At 48.3% G+C, this 16165-nt stretch overlaps 1 non-coding gene and 3 pseudogenes across 1 annotated transcript; all 4 read left to right on the plus strand.

The window, feature by feature from the left end:
* Positions 1-6630: 6630 nt before the first annotated feature.
* On the plus strand, positions 6631-6863 carry LOC139274280 (U2 spliceosomal RNA; annotated as a pseudogene).
* A 131-nt stretch (positions 6864-6994) lies between these two features.
* LOC139274329 (U2 spliceosomal RNA) lies at positions 6995-7235 on the plus strand (annotated as a pseudogene).
* Positions 7236-7369: 134 nt separating this feature from the next.
* LOC139274304 (U2 spliceosomal RNA) lies at positions 7370-7607 on the plus strand (annotated as a pseudogene).
* A 115-nt stretch (positions 7608-7722) lies between these two features.
* Positions 7723-7904, plus strand: LOC139274239 (U2 spliceosomal RNA). The gene has a single exon (XR_011595433.1). It is a non-coding gene; the product is annotated as a U2 spliceosomal RNA (small nuclear RNA).
* Positions 7905-16165: the final 8261 nt, after the last annotated feature.

The raw sequence follows: 16165 nt of genomic DNA on the forward strand, positions 1-16165 counted from the left end.
ACTTGACCCTAGAGGCAGCAGCACTAGTTGCACAGACATTCTTGGCAGGAGAAGAAGAAACGAGGTTGATCTACACTGCGGGTACGACAACTAACGAAACATCGGAACAAGGGGTTCACAGCTTGAAACAAGCCGCTACCCCCACACACAGACAAAGGTAGGAGAGCAGGCCCTCAACAGCAGGCAGTGGCGCCAGAAGCCATCAAGGGCCACATGAACGGCCGTTCACACCTCATCAACACACAATGCAAGCAATCAACTACAAACTGAGAGAAGCTCAAGAGAGATCAGCCAGACGCAGCTCATCCTTTGGAAACAATGGAAGCGGTCTGTGCTGGAGGTGTGGGGGAAGGCACTCATCAAGGGGGTGTCGATTTCAGCATGCTATTTGCAGAAACTGCGACTATACAGGGCATCTGGTCTGCATGTGCAGAAAAACGGCAGCTCGGCTGGTATACGAATCGGTATGGTCGGAAAGCGGACCAGAAGACAGTGGAGACAGTACCCAGGATACCGAGGTACAGCAGATCAACACAATCAATGGCCACTGCTCTTACAACAAGATGCCTCCAATAATGATGAGGGTCCTACTCAACGGGATACCCATCAACATTGAGCTGGATACGGGAGCGAGTCAATCTCTCATGAGCGCTCAACAATTTGAACAGCTGTGGCCGCACAAAAGAGACAGACCAAAACTCACAAGGTTTGACACCAAACTAAGGACCTATACCAAAGAAATCGTCCCAGTCCTTGGCAGCGCCATGCTCTCAGTCACACACAAAGGGAAAGTGAACCGACTTCCCCTGTGGATTGTCCCCGGAGATCTCCCAGCACCGCTGGGGAGAAGCTGGCTAGCAAACTAAACTGGAAATGAGATGATGTTCACGCCATGTCGTCAGAGGAACGGACCTCCTGCTCAACAGTTCTAAGTCGATTTGAACATCTCTTTCAGCCAGGTGTGGGCACCTTTAAAGGGGCTAAAGTCAAAATCTACATCACACAGGATGCCAGACCGGTCCATCACAAGGCTAGAGCTGTGCCCTATGTGATGAGGGAAAAGATTGAACATGAACTGGACAGGCTTCTGCGGGAAGGCATTATCTCACCCGTGGAATTTAGCGACTGGGCAAGTCCCATCGTCCCAGTCATGAAGCCTGATGGATCCGTACGAATCTGTGGGGATTACAAATCTATCATAAACAGAGTCTCCCTACAGGACCAATACCCGCTGCCCAGAGCAGATGACCTATTTGCCACATTGGCTGGAGGTAAACTTTTCTCAAAACTAGATCTCACATCTGCGTATATGACACAAGAACTGACCGAAGAGTCTAAGCTACTCACCACCATCAACACACATTGAGGCCTTTTCATGTACAATCGATGCCCATTCGGCATCAGGACGGCAGCTGCTATATTCCAGCGCAACATGGAGAATCTGCTCAAGTCCATCCTGGGGACGGTTGTATTTCAAGACGACATACTTATCACGGGCAGGGACACCAGCTCCCACCTCCGCAATTTGGAGGAAGTACTAAAGCAGTTGGATCGGGTAGGCCGAAGAATTAAGAAATCCAAGTGCCTGTTTTTCACGCCCGAGGTTGAATTTTTGGGCAGAAGGATTGCCGCTGATGGAATCCGCCCAACAGATTCCAAAACAGAAGCAATTCGCCTGGCACCCAGGCCCCGGAATGTCTCGGAACTGTGCGCTTTTCTCGGGCTACTCAATTACTTTGGGAACGTTATGCAGAACTTAAGCACGCTGCTGGAGCCTCTCCATGTGCTACTCAGAAAGGGGTGCGATTGGTTTTGGGGGGACGCCCAGGAATGTGCCTTCAATAAGGCATGCATCCTTCTATGTTCCAACAGTGTTTTGGCTTTCTTTGATCCAAATAAAAAGCTAGTTCTTACATGTGATGTGTCATCGTACGGGGTCGGGTGCGTTTTACAGCATGTCAATGGTGTGGGTAAATTACAACCCATAGCTTATGCCTCCAGGTCACTTTCGCGGGCGGAGCACGGGTACGGAATGGTGGAGAAGGAGGCACTCGCGTGCGTGTACGGTGTCAAAAAGATGCACCAATATCTTTTCGGGGCCAAGTTCGCGATAGAAACCGACCACAAGCCCCTCACGTCCCTATTATCTGAGAGCAAGGCAATAAACGCCAACGCCTCGGCGCGCATTCAACGGTGGGCACTCATGCTGGCGTCTTATGACTGCACCATAAGGCACAGACCAGGCACAGACAACTGTGCCGATGCACTTAGCAGGCTACCCCTGGCGACCACGGAAGAGTCTGATGAACAGGACTGTGAGATAGTCATGGCAATCAATGCCTGTGAGTCCACAGGTTCGCCCATGACGGCTCGCCAAATCAGAGCCTGGACGACCAGTGACCCCATGTTATCCTTAGTAAAAAGATGTGTTTTAACTGGTGACTGGGCAGAGGCTCGCGATGCCTGCCCCGAGGAGATCAAACCTTTTCATAGGCGCATGCATGAGCTGTCACTACAAGCAGACTGCCTGATGTGGGGCAGCCGAGTAGTTATGCCTCTGCGAGGCAGAGAGGCATTTGTCCGGGAGCTCCACCGCGAGCACCCGGGGATCGTTCTCATGAAGGCCATAGCCAGATCCCACGTCTGGTGGCCTGGTATTGACGCGGACTTGGAGCTCTGCGTCCGACGGTGCACCATTTGTGCCCAACTCAGTAATGCCCCCAGGGAGGCCCCCCTGAGCCCCTGGCCCTGGCCCACCAAACCGTGGTCGCGGGTGCACATAGACTATGTGGGCCCATTCATGGGCAAAATGTTCCTCGTAGTAGTAGATGCATTTTCAAAGTGGATCGAATGCACCATTTTAATCTCGAGCACCACCTCCACCACTGTGGAGAGCCTTGGAACCATGTTTGCAATGCACGGAATCCCTGACATATTGGTCAGTGATAATGGTCTATGCTTCACCAGCGCAGAATTGCAAGATTTTATAAGTGACCACGGCATAAGTCACATTAAGACGGCACCGTTCAAGCCGGCCTCCAACAGCCAGGCGGAACGAGCAGTGCAAATCATTAAACAAGACATGCTCAAAATCCAAGGTCCCACGCTGCAGGGCCGCCTGTCGCGACTGCTGCTGGTATACAGATCTCATCCGCAGTCACTGACTGAGATCCCCCCCGCGCAACTGTTGATGAAAAGGACTTTAAAAACAAGGCTCTCATTAATCCTCCCAGACATGCACGAAATCGTTGAGGCAAAGCGCCGTAAGCTAACTGAGTACCATGACCGAAATTCGAGGGGGAGGTGGAATGAGATAGGGGACAAAGTGTTTGTGCTAAACTATGGCAGGGGTCCCAAATGGCTTTCAGGGACAGTAACAGACAAGGAAGGAAACAGGCTACTGGTGGTATAAATGGACAATGGCCAAACCTGCCAGAGGCATGTCGACCAAGTCAAAAGTAGATTTACCAACAACACTGCTGAACCAGAGGCAGACTACAATGTGGAACTCACACCACACCTGGTGGACAGACAGAGGGAACAACCTGAGGAAAGGGCAATCCCATTAGACAGCCCAGGCGAGACACCAACAATCATACTGAATGAAACTTACAGCTCAGGTGAGATACCAGCCATCACACCGAAAGAAAAACAGGCACCAAGGCAAACAACTGAACCATAACTAAGACGTTCCACGCAAGAGCGTAGACCACCTGAGAGACTGAACCTATAAAGGCAATAAGACCTTGGGGGAGGGTGATGTCATGTCCCAGACAGGTATATAAAGACAGGTCTCAGGCAAGTGTGGCATTCGAGAGCTGTGTAATAAAGGTGCAGGTCCTGAGTGACCTTGACTTCAGCATGTGCCTCGTGTGAGTCTCTACTGCAGGGACAGGACTTTACAGCAGACACCTCAAGTTGCTGGAGAAATATCACCAACGATGACTCCGCAAGATCTTACAAATCCCCTGGGAGGACAGGCGCACCAATATCAGCGTCCTCATCCAGGCTAACATCCCCAACATTGAAGCACTGACCACACTCGATCAGCTCCGCTGGGCAGGCCACATAGTTCGCATGCCAGACACAAGACTCCCAAAGCAAGTCATGGCAAAAGAGCCAAAGGCGGGCAGCGGAAACGCTACAAGGACACCCTCAAAGCCTCCCTGATAAACATAAGAACATAAGAACATATGAAATAGGAACAGGAGTAGGCCATATGGCCCTTCGTGCCTGCTCCGCCATTCAATAAGATCATGGCTGATGTGATCATGGACTCAGCTCCACTTCCCCGCCCGCTCCCCATAACCCTTTATCCACTTATCTTTTAAGAAACTGTCTATTTCTGTCTTAAATTTCTTCAATGTCCCAGCTTCCACAGCTCTGTGAGGCAGCGAATTCCACAGATTTACAACACTCTGAAAGAAGAAATTTCTCCTCATCTCAGTTTTAAATGGGCAGCCACTTATTCTAAGATCATGCCCTCTAGTTCTAGTCTCCCCCATCAGTGGAAACATCCTCTCTGCATCCACCTTGTCAAGCCCCCTCATTATCTTATATGTTTCGATAAGATCACCTCTCATTCCAATGAGTAGAGGCCCAACCTACGCAACCTTTCCTCATAAGTCAACCCCCTCATCCCTGGAATCAACCTAGTGAACCTTCTTTGAACTGCCTCCAAAGCAAGTATATCCTTTTGTAAATATGGAAACCAAAACTGCACACAGTATTCCAGGTGTGGCCTCACCAATACCTTATATAGCTGTAGCAAAACTTCCCTGCTTTTATACTCTATCCCCTTTGCAATAAAGGCAAAGATACCATTAGCCTTCCTGATCACTTGCTGTAGCTGCATACTATCTGTCATGTCTTGAATAAAGAATCAGACTAGGTACTGCAAGCTCAAAGTAAGTGTGACCATAGTCCTTTATTACAGATCTCAGAGTGCCTCTCCAGCCTGTGAGGCCTCCTTATATACAGGTGCGCTCAAGGGATTGTGGGATCCCTAGGGACTCCAGGGGATAATCCCTCTGGTGGTTAGACATGGTAATTACAGGTTTACATACATAACAACACTCTGCCCCTCAGTGAATAGTGTAACTATTTACAATGTGAGTCGATCTAGGGCCTTCCTTTCCCTGGTTGATCGTCTCGGTGCAAATGCTGGTGTTGTTGAGTCGTTTGTTGGGCCTTCGCTGGGCTGCTGCGCAGCTGGCCTTGCTGGACTGCTGGGGGTGGTGAGCCTTGCTGGGCTGCTATGGGTGATAGTTTCTGCTTTGTGGTCAACTGCTGGATAGGTTGCCACTTTTGTGTGTTGTGTTGGAGGGTCCAAAAAGGTAGAGTCTATTGTGGGTTGTTCTGGATAGTCCGTAAATCTGAGTTTGGTTTGGTCCAAGTGTTTTCTGCAGGTGAGCCCATTTGCAAGTTTGACCAGAAACACCCTACTCCCCTCTTTGGCCAATACAGTGCCAGCAAGCCACTTAAGACCTTATCCATAGTTCAACACAAATACAGGATCATTTATTTCAATTTTGCGTGACAAATTTGCACGATCATGATAGGTATTCTGTTAAAGCCGTCTGCTCTCTACCTGTTTGTGTAGATCAGGGTGGACTAAAGAGAGCCTTGTCTTAAGTGCTCTTTTCATGAGCAGTTCAGCGGGGGGAACCCCAGTGAGCGAGTGGGGTCTTGTACGGTAACTATGCAGGACTCGGGATAAGCGGGTGTGCAGTGAGCCTTCAGTTACCCTTTTCAAGCTCTGCTTGATTGTTTGAACTGCTCATTCTGCCTGACCGTTGGACGCTGGTTTAAAACAGGGCAGACGTGACATGTTTGATCCCGTTGCGGGTCATGAACTCCTTGAATTCGGCACTGGTAAAGCACGGCCCATTGTCACTTACAAAGACATCAGGCAGGCCGTGCGTGGCAAACATGGCCGTAGACTTTCAATGGTGGCAGCGTACGTCCTTGACGACATTATCACACATTCAATCCATTTGGAGTACGCATCTACAACCACTAAAAACATTTTTCCCAAGAATGGGTCTGCATAGTCAACATGGACCCTAGACCACAGTTTGGAGGGCCAGGACCATAAACTTAATAGCGCCTCCCTGGGTGCATTGCTTAACTGGGAACATGTATTACATTTGTGCATGCAGGACTCTAAGTCTGCATCGATACCAGGCCACCACACGTGGGATTTGTCTATCGCTTTCATCATTACAATGCCTGGGTGGGTGCTGCGAACATCACTAATGAAGGTGTCCTTACCCTTTTTTAGTACAACTACCCGATTACCCCATAGGAGGCAGTCTGCCTGTATAGACATTTCATCTTTGCACCATTGGTACGGCTTTATTTCATCCTGCATCTCTAACAGGACACTCGACCAACTCCCGTAGAGCACACAGTTTTTTACTAAGGACCGTAAGGGGTCCTGGCTCATCCAGGTTCTAATCGTTCGGGTGGTAACTGGTGATTGCTCACTCTCGACTGCTTGCATTACATTACCATAACTAAATCTGCAGGCTGTGCCATCTCCACCCTGGTGGTGGGCAATGGCAGCCTACTGAGAGCATCGGCACAGTTTTCTGTGCCTGGCCTGTGGCGGATGGCGTAGTTGTACGCAACGCTTCTCGGCCTTTTGGCTAAGATCATGCGTAACTGACCTGACCAGCCACCATGACTTCCAGGTGGTTTCTCCCTGGTCAGGAAGGTATATGCTTGCTTTTTTGGAAACAGGAGGTGGGTGGGGTGGCTTGACCCATCCACCTCCACGGAGGTGTGTGGGGTGGCTTGACCCATCCACCTCCATGGCACGAACCTGGTATTGCAGTACTTCCAGGAACGGTGCAGTGGCTCTAGGCCTTTTGGCTAAGAGCATTGGCGCAGAGTGATCCTTGGCATGTGCAAGGTGACCTCTGGCGTTTGTGATTTGACAAAGAATTGGAACGATTGGCTACGAATTTAAAAAAAAAAACATGGGTGGGTGGTCCCTTCTCGGCCTTTTGGCTAAGATCATGCGTAACTGACCTGACAGGGGAGTAGCCACCATGACCCCAAAGTGGTTCTCCCTGGATCAGGAAGGTGGTTCTCCTATGCTTTTTGGAAACAGGAGGTGGGTGGGGTGGCTTGACCCATCCATCTCCACGGAGGTGTGTGGGGGACCTGACCCATCCACCTCCATGGCACGAACCTGGTATTGCAGTACTTCCAGGAACGGTGCAGTGGCTCTAGGCCTTTTGGCTAAGAGCATTGGCGCAGAGTGATCCTTGGCGTGTGCAAGGTGACCTCTGGCGTTTGTGATTTGACAAAGAATTGGAACGATTGGCTACGAATTTCAAAAAAAAAAAAACATGGGTGGGTGGTCCCTTCTCGGCCTTTTGGCTAAGATCATGCGTAACTGACCTGACAGGGGAGTAACCATGACCCCAAAGTGGTTCTCCCTGGATCAGGAAGGTGGTTCTCCTATGCTTTTTGGAAACAGGAGGTGGGTGGGGTGGCTTGACCCATCCACCTCCACGGAGGTGTGTGGGGGACCTGACCCATCCACCTCCATGGCACGAACCTGGTATTGCAGTACTTCCAGGAACGGTGCAGCTTTGGCTCTAGGCCTTTTGGCTAAGAGCAAAATCATTGGCGCAGAGTGATCTTTGATGGGTGCAAGGTGACCTTTGGCGTTTATGATCTGACAAAGAATTGGAAAGATTGGCAACGAATAAAACATTTAAAAAAAAACATGGCTAAGATCAAGTGTAGTATCTGTTCTTATCAGTTTAATATCCCCTATGGGGACCAGATATTGAATTGTTTTGTGGAACAGGGAGATGGAACAGGGGCTTGCCCCGTCCACTCCATGCACGACCTGGTATTGCAGTGCTTCCAGGAACGGTGCAGCTTCCCCTCTCGGCCTTTTGGCTAAGATCAAGCGTAAATTGCGTAAAGTTATCTTTGGCGCTGGAGTTGATCTGACAAGAATTGGCAAAAAAAACAAAACGTGAGCGCCCATCTCTGGATGCGGGCCGACGCATTCATATTTATTCCCTTACTTTCAGAAAATAGGGATATAAGTGGCTTATGGTCGGTTTCCAATTCAAATTTGAGCCCGAACAGATATTGATGCATTTTCTTTACCCCGTAAACACATGCTAACACTTCTTTTTCGATCAGGCTGTAGGCCCTATCAGCCTTAGACAGACTTCTGGATGCATAAGCAACTGGTTGCAATTTCCCAAATTCATTAGCTTGTTGCAATACACACCCGATCCTGTATGATGACGCATCACATGCTAGTACCAAACACTTACATGGATCATACAACATAAGCAATTTGTTTGAATATAACAGCTTCCTAGCTTTCTCAAAGGCATTTTCTTGGCTTTTACCCCATACCCATTTATCTCCTTTACACAGTAAAGAGTGCAGGGTTCTAACAATGTGCTAAGACCCTGCAAGAAGTTACCAAAATAGTTCAGGAGTCCTAGAAACGACCGCAGCTCCATCACGTTCTGTGGTCTCAGTGCGTTCTTGATTGCCTCCGTCTTTGAATCGGTGGGCCTGATGCCGTCCGCTGTGATTCTTCTCCACAGGAACTCCACTTCAGATGCCAGGAAAACGCACTTTGAGCATTTTAGCCTGAGCCCCACATGATTAAGCTGACTCAGAACCTCCTCCAGGTTCTGCATGTGCTCGACGGTGTCCCGACCTGTAACCAAGATGTCGTCCTGGAAGACCACAGTGTGCGGGACCAACTTCAGCAAGCTTTCAATGTTCCTCTGGAATATCACCGCGGCCGATCAAATCCCAAACGGGCATCTGTTGTAAACAAAAAGACCTTTGTGCGTGTTGATGCAGGTGAGGCCTTTCGATGATTCCTCCAGCTCCTGCGTCATGTAGGCCGAGGTCAAGTCCAGCTTCCTGAACGTTTTCCCTCCCGCCAGCATCGTAAATAGGTCGTCTGCCTTTGGTAGTGGGTATTGATCCTGCAGTGAGAAACAATCGATAGTTACTTTGTAATCACCACAGATTCTGATGGTGCCGTCTCCCTTGAGGACTGGAACAATCGGACTGGCCCACTCATTGAATTTGATCGGCGAAATGATGCCCTCTCATTGCAGCCTGTCCAGCTCAATCTCCACCCTCTCTCTTACCATGTAAGGTACCGCTCTCGCCTTGTGATGGATGGGTCATGCCCCGGAATTAAATGGATCTGCACTTCTGCTCCTTGGAACTTCCTGATGCCTGGTTCGAACAGTGAGGGGAACTTGCTTAGGACCTGGGCACATGAGGTGTCATCGACGGACGAAAGTGCTCAGATGTCGTCCCAGTTCCAGCGAATCTTTCCCAGCCAGCTCCTGCTGATCAGCGTGGGGCCATCGCACCGATACCACCCAGAGTGGTAACTCGTGCACTGCTCCATTGTAGGAGAGCTTTATGGTAGCACCGCCAATTATGGGAATCAGTTCCTTTGTGTACGTTCTAAGTTTAGTACGAATGGGAGTCAGGACTGTCCTTGAAGCCTTGCTGCACCACAATTTATTGAAAGTCTTTTTGCTCATTATGGATTGGCTTGTGCCCATGTCCAGCTCCATGGACACCGGGAGTCCATTTATTTCAACCTTCAGCATTATCGGGGGACACTTTGTGGTAAATGTGTGCACCCTATATATACCTTTGCCTCCTCGGTCTGAGGCTGTGGTTCATCGTGATCCACCATGGATCTGTTCTCCTCTACAACATGGTGGTTTGCAGGATTAGCAGGATTTGCAGCTCGCCTGCACATGCATTGCAGGTGTCTCATTGTTCCACAGCCCTTGCAAACATATCCTTTGAAGCAGCATGAATGGAAACGATGATCACCCTCGCAGTGCCAACAAGGTGTTAATGGCCTTGTATTCACCATCCTTGATGGTGGACTCTGAGTTATCTGCGGACGTGCAGCTGCAGGCGTGTAAGTCCTGCCCTGTACATTTTGATTCAAAAACAACGTTACTTTGTTCACAGTACTTGCAGCAGCACTCGTGTGCTGAGAAATTTATTTGGTATTGTCACTGGTGGCAATAAACGCCTGGGCTATCGCTATGGCTTTACTCAAGGTTGGGGTCTCTACAGTCAAAAGTTTCCGAAGTATTACTTCATGGCCAATGCCAAGTACAAAGATTCTTTGTATGTGCTCCAAATGTCCTTCAAATTCGCAATGTCCTGCAGGCGCATTAGCTCGGCGATGTAGCTCGCCACTTCCTGGCCTTCAGACCTCTTGTACGTGTAGAACCGATACCTCGCCATCAGAACACTTTCCTTCGGGTTTAGATGTTCCTGGACCAGTGTGCACAACTCATCGTACGACTTGTCTGTGGGTTTCGCTGGAGTGAGCAGATTTTTCATGAGGCCATACGTTGGTGACCCGCAAACGGTGAGGAGGATCGCCCTTCGTTTGGCAGCATTCGCTTCTCCTTCCAGCTCGTTGGCCATGAAGTATTGGTCAAGTCGCTCCACGAAGGTTTCCCAATCATCTCCTTCCGAAAATTTCTCCAGGATGCCCACTGTTCTCTGCATTGTTGCGGTGGGGTTCCGTCATCTGTATCTCGTCGACAGTATTTATGTCTTGAATAAAGAGTCAGGCTAGATACTGCAAGCTCAAAGTAAGGTGTGACCGTAATTCTTTAGAGTGGCTGTGAGGCCTCCTTATATACAGGTGCTCCCAAAGGATTGTGGGATCCCTTGGGACACCAGAGGATAAGCCCTCTGGTAGTTAGACATGGTGATTACAGGTTTACATACATAACACTATCCATTTGTGTTTCATGCACAAGTACTCCCAGGTCCTGATGCACTGCGACCCTTTGCAATCTTTCTCCATTTAAATAATAACTTGCTCTTTGATTTTTTCTGCCAAAGTGCATGACCTTACACTTTCGGACATTATATTCCATCTGCCAAATTTTTGCCCACTCACTTAGCCTGTCTATGTCCTTTTGCAGATTTTTTGTGTCCTCCTCACACATTGCTTTTCCTCCCATCTTTTATTGTCAGCAAACTTGGCTATGTTACATTCAGTCCCTTCTTCCAAGTTGTTAATATAGATTATCAATAGTTGGGGTCCCAGCACTGATCCCTGCGGCACCCCACTAGTTACCGTTGTCAACCAGAGAATGAACCATTTATCCCGACTCTCTGATCTCTGTTAGTTAGCCAATCCTCTATCCATGCTAATATATTACCCCCAAACCCCAGCCCCGTGAACTTTTATCTTGTTCAGTAACCTTTTATGTACACCTTGTCAAATGACATCCCCACTGACACCTGGGAGTCCTTGGCCAAAGACCACCCTAAGTGGAGGAAGTGTATCAGAGAGCGTGCTGAGCACCTCGAGTCTCAACGCCGAGAACATGTAGAAATCAAGCGCAGGCAGCGGAAAGAGCGTGCGGCAAACCAGTCCCATCCACCCCTTCCCTCAACGACTATCTGTCCCACCTGTGACAGAGTCTGTGGCTCTCGTATTGGACTGTTCAGCCACCAAAGAACTCACTTCAGGAGTGGAAGCAAGTCTTCCTCGATTCCGAGTGACTGCCTATGATGGTGACTTCCAAGTCAGGATGGTGTTTAACTTGGATGGTAATTTGGTAACACAGTAATTCAAGGACTGAGTACTATTTTTCCCTAATTTTTATCCCTCCCTTTCTAAAGATGCTGGAACCGAAATTGCCCCACTCTTTAAGATACATTACCACTGGTGGCCCAGTGGGCACCACTAAAGCTCACAGCAGCCCTCCCCTTTAACTGAAGGAAAGAAAGAAGGTGAGAAAGAAAGAAAGATGGAAAGTAGGAAGGAGAGAAAGAAAGAAAGGAGCGAAGAGGGAGGGATGGACCGAATGAATTAATGAAACAATGAAAAATAGATAATGAAATAAATAGTTACTTCAGAACATCCTAAAGCATTTTACAGCCAATTAAATATTTTGAGTATATTCGGTGTTGTAATGTAGGAAACCCGGCAGCGAATTTATGTAACGCAAGGTCCCTTAAATAGCAAAGTGATAATGACCAGATAGCCTGGGTTATTTTGTTGATGTTAGTTGAGGGATAAATATTGGCCAGAACACTGGAGAGAACTCCTTCATGGCCTTCTGCTCTTCTTCATGGCCTTCATTTAGCCAGGCCAGATCTTGTAGTCATCTGACATCCATACCCACCCGATTTCCAGCGTGTACCACTGCCTAGTAATCAGGAGCAAGAATCCACTCTGAATTTTCTCCTACTTAGTCTGAGATCCTGAGACTCAGCACAGAACGGGGATCAAATCCGGGGTGCCTGTATGGTTCAATTATACACGGGGCAGTGCATTTGCCTGAGGGGTAGAGGCACCTACAACTGTTATTAAAATGACATTTAAGCCAATTTTATCGTGGCACTCCTTTAGTTCAGATCCAGGAGAGACTGGCGCCTGACAGCTGCATCACGACATGTACAAAAATCCACCTCATTATCCTGCCTGCAAAAATCATAGACTAGTTTTTCATGGGTCAATGATTCTGCTGCCAGGATAAGAGAACTGGTCTTAATAGTGTAAACACGGAGCGCTGGATCGGGGACGCCAGTCTCCTTGAATCCACACTGAGCAAGGAATCAGTATAAAAGCAATTTAAATTAACATGTAAAATCATGATACCATTGAACGGTGGGAGGCAGCTCTGATCTCCCCATTTTGCTGAGCTTCTGATCTTAGTCATGTCATTGTGGGTATATCAGGCGCTGCGTAAAACTGCCAGCCGATACCACTCATACTGCGCCACAGTCCGAGCCGAATTTCTATCCCTGTAAGTTGAAGGAGTACATAATATGGACAAGGTTCCCGCGAAGATGCACGGCCGTGCAGTCTGGAGATCCTGCTCGGGCCATGGAAGGCTTTACATGGAAGAAACGGTGCATGCGCAAAAATTTGAATGAGCCGCACGGTCAGTTAAAGAGACAGCACGCAAAAAACAAAATATTTGGGAACATTGCACATGGACAAATATTATAATGATTTGTTGCCTATTTGAGCAACCGCTCTCAAGAGACTGTCTGCAGCATGTCTAAAGTCTTATTCAAAATGTTTGCTTCCTTCTCCACATTACCATATTCCTTACAGTATAATATCCTCTCCCACATCTGCTTGCAGATCCTGCAGACACTGTATACAAGGTTGAGTCTGGCTATCATCTCTTGCCAACTATGGTGCACTGCAGTCTCTGGGGGTTCCTTGGCGTTCCTCTCCCCTACTTCACACAGTAGCTCCTTCGCTGCTGACGAAAGGTCATCGACCTGAAAGGTTAACTCCATTTCTCTCTCCACAGATGCTGCCTGTCATGCTGAGTGTTTCCAGCAGTTTCTGTTTTTCTCTCAGCACCTCCACTTCACCAGCTATCAAAAATGATTGTGTCATTTCCCCACAGATTCTGGTTTAGCGCCTTCACATTAGGTTAGCCTTCCCTGGGGTTTTGCCGGCCATTTCTTCCCCTCACATAATTGTTGCAATGGCTGACAAACATTTAAAATACATTTTAAGTCTTTACAAAACATTGGCCCAGATATTGCGGTCGGAGGCTTCCCGCGGGCGGCTGCCTCCGACCTGAAAAATTTCTACGAATGTACCTGGTGGTCCCGGAGGAGCGTGAGATTCCGTTGGGGAGGCCTTCTCTTCCCGCGCTGCGAAGCGCGCTCCCGTCCTCCAGGTTCCCACGCAGAAGGTGCAGTCACGTGTGACTGCTCAACCAATCAGGTACAGTATTCCACAGCTTTCTCATTAATAGCAATGAGAACTCCCTATCTACAAGTTCTCATTGCTAGTAATGAGGGAAAAAAACAAACACATTAAACACCATAATAAAAAATAAAAAACACACCTCACATAAATAAATTAATTGAAATTAAAGTTAATAAATGCCTTAGAAAAAAAATATAATTTACTGATTCTTTTAAAATGTTTTGCAAATGGGGTTAAAAATAAACTTACCTTAGTGGTCAGGCTTTTTAAACAATAAAATGTGTTTGGTTAATTTAATTTAATTATATTTTTGTATGTTTTAAAACTCTTATACCTGCAAAAGTAGGCTATGCGCCTGCTTTTATCAGGCTCAAGATTTTGAGGACATTTTCTGGGTAAGATATGGGTAAATATCACAATCTTGCCCTTGCAAATGTCCTCACTCCCTCACTTGACAGATCTGAAAAGCCGGTTTTCAGCGCATGCATGTTATGCGATGAAAACGGGCTTTTGCGATACCTTCCCAGTCCGTATATACTCAGTACGGACACTGGGAGGCCGGGATTTACAGACCAATATTTCCCCCCATATGTAACCACTTGCCCATAAGTAACCAAATGCCTTTAAACTTGAGCTGCAATACTTTAAATAACTGCAGGCTTGTGAGATTTTATAGCTCCGTCTTTGGTGCATTCGTAGCTGGAGAGAGAAGGCATCAAGGCTCCCTCAGAATGACGGTTAAACATCTGTAGAAATTAATTTTCAATATTTGCTAAATGAGAACAATCTTCTTTATTATTACCCAAGTTTGTACAATTTTTATCCATCCCTTTTATCACTGAATCTATCAACAAATTTGATTGAATAAAGTTTTTTTTCATTCGTTCATGGGGTGTGGGTGCCAGCATTTATTGCCTATCGTTAATTGCCTTTGAGAAAACTGATTGTGAGCCGCCTTCTTGAACCGCTGCAGTCCATGTGGTGAAGGTCATTCCACACTGCTGTTAGGGGGGGAGTTCCAGGATTTTGACCCAGCAACGATGAAAGAACGGTGATATACTTCCAAGTCTTCTTCCCGTGGCCGAGGAACTCCTCCCGGAGTCACAGTGCGGATTTTGTCCCCTACGGGGCACTACGGACATGATTTTTGCAGCGTGACAGCTACAGGAAAAATGCAGGGAATAGCGCCAGCCCTTATACATGGTCTTCTTCGACCTTACAAAGGCCTTTGACACTGTCAACTGCGACAGTCTATGGAGCAGCCTTCTCTGTTTCGGATGCCCCCAAAAGTTCGTCACCATCCTCTGCCTGCTCCACAATGAGAAGCATGCCGTGATCCTTACCAATTTATCCATCACAGACCCAATCCACGTCCGGACCAGGGTCAAACATGGCTGCGTCATCGCCCCAACCCTCTTTTCAATCTTTCTCGCTGCCATGCTCCACCTCACAGTCAACAAGCTCCCCGCTGGAGTGGAACTAAACTACAGAACCAATGGGAACCTGTTCAACCTACGCCAGGTCCAGGCCAAGTCCAAGACCACCCCAACCTCTGTTGTCGAGCTACAGTAAGCAGATGATGCCTGCATCTGTGCACACACAGAGGCTGAACTCCAGGACATAGTCGACATATTTACTGAGGCGTATGAAAGCATGGGCCTTACGTTAAACATCCGTAAGACAAAGATCCTCCACCAGCCTGTCCTCACCGCGCAGCATTCCCCCCCCCCAGTCATCAAGATCCACTTCCCATATCTCGGGAGCCACCTATCAACAAGAGCAGGCATCGACGATGAGATCCAACACCGCCTCCAGTGCGCCAGTGCAGTCTTTGGCCGCCTGAGGAAAAGAGTGTTTGAAGACCAGGACCTCAAAACTGCCACCAAGCTCAAGGTCTACAGGGCTGTAGTAATACCTGCCCTCCTGTATGGCTCAGAGACATGGACCATGTACAGCAGACACCTCAAGGTGCTGGAGAAATATCACCAACAATGTCTCGCAAGATCCTACAAATCCCCTGGGAGGACAGGCGCACCAACTTTAGCATCCTCATCCAGGCCAATATCCCCAGCATTGAAGCACTGACCACTTGATCAGCTCCATTGAGCAGGCCACATAGTTCGCTTGCCAGACACGAGACTCCCAAAGCAAGTGCTCTATTCAGAGCTCCTTCACAGCAAACGAGCCAAAGGTGGGCAGCAGAAATACTACAAAGCCTCCCTGATAAAGTGCGACATCCCCACTGACATCTGGGAGTCCCTGGCCCAAGACCGCCCTAAGTGGAGGAAGTGCATCCGAGAGGGCGCTGAGCACCTCGAGTCTCAACGCCGAGAGCATGCAGAAATCAAGTGCAGGCAGCGGAAAGAGCGTGCGGCAAACCAGTCCCACTCACCCCTTTCCCTCAACGACTATCTGTCC

Source organism: Pristiophorus japonicus, chromosome 9 (genome assembly GCF_044704955.1).
Source record: "Pristiophorus japonicus isolate sPriJap1 chromosome 9, sPriJap1.hap1, whole genome shotgun sequence".
NCBI lineage: Eukaryota > Metazoa > Chordata > Chondrichthyes > Pristiophoridae > Pristiophorus > Pristiophorus japonicus.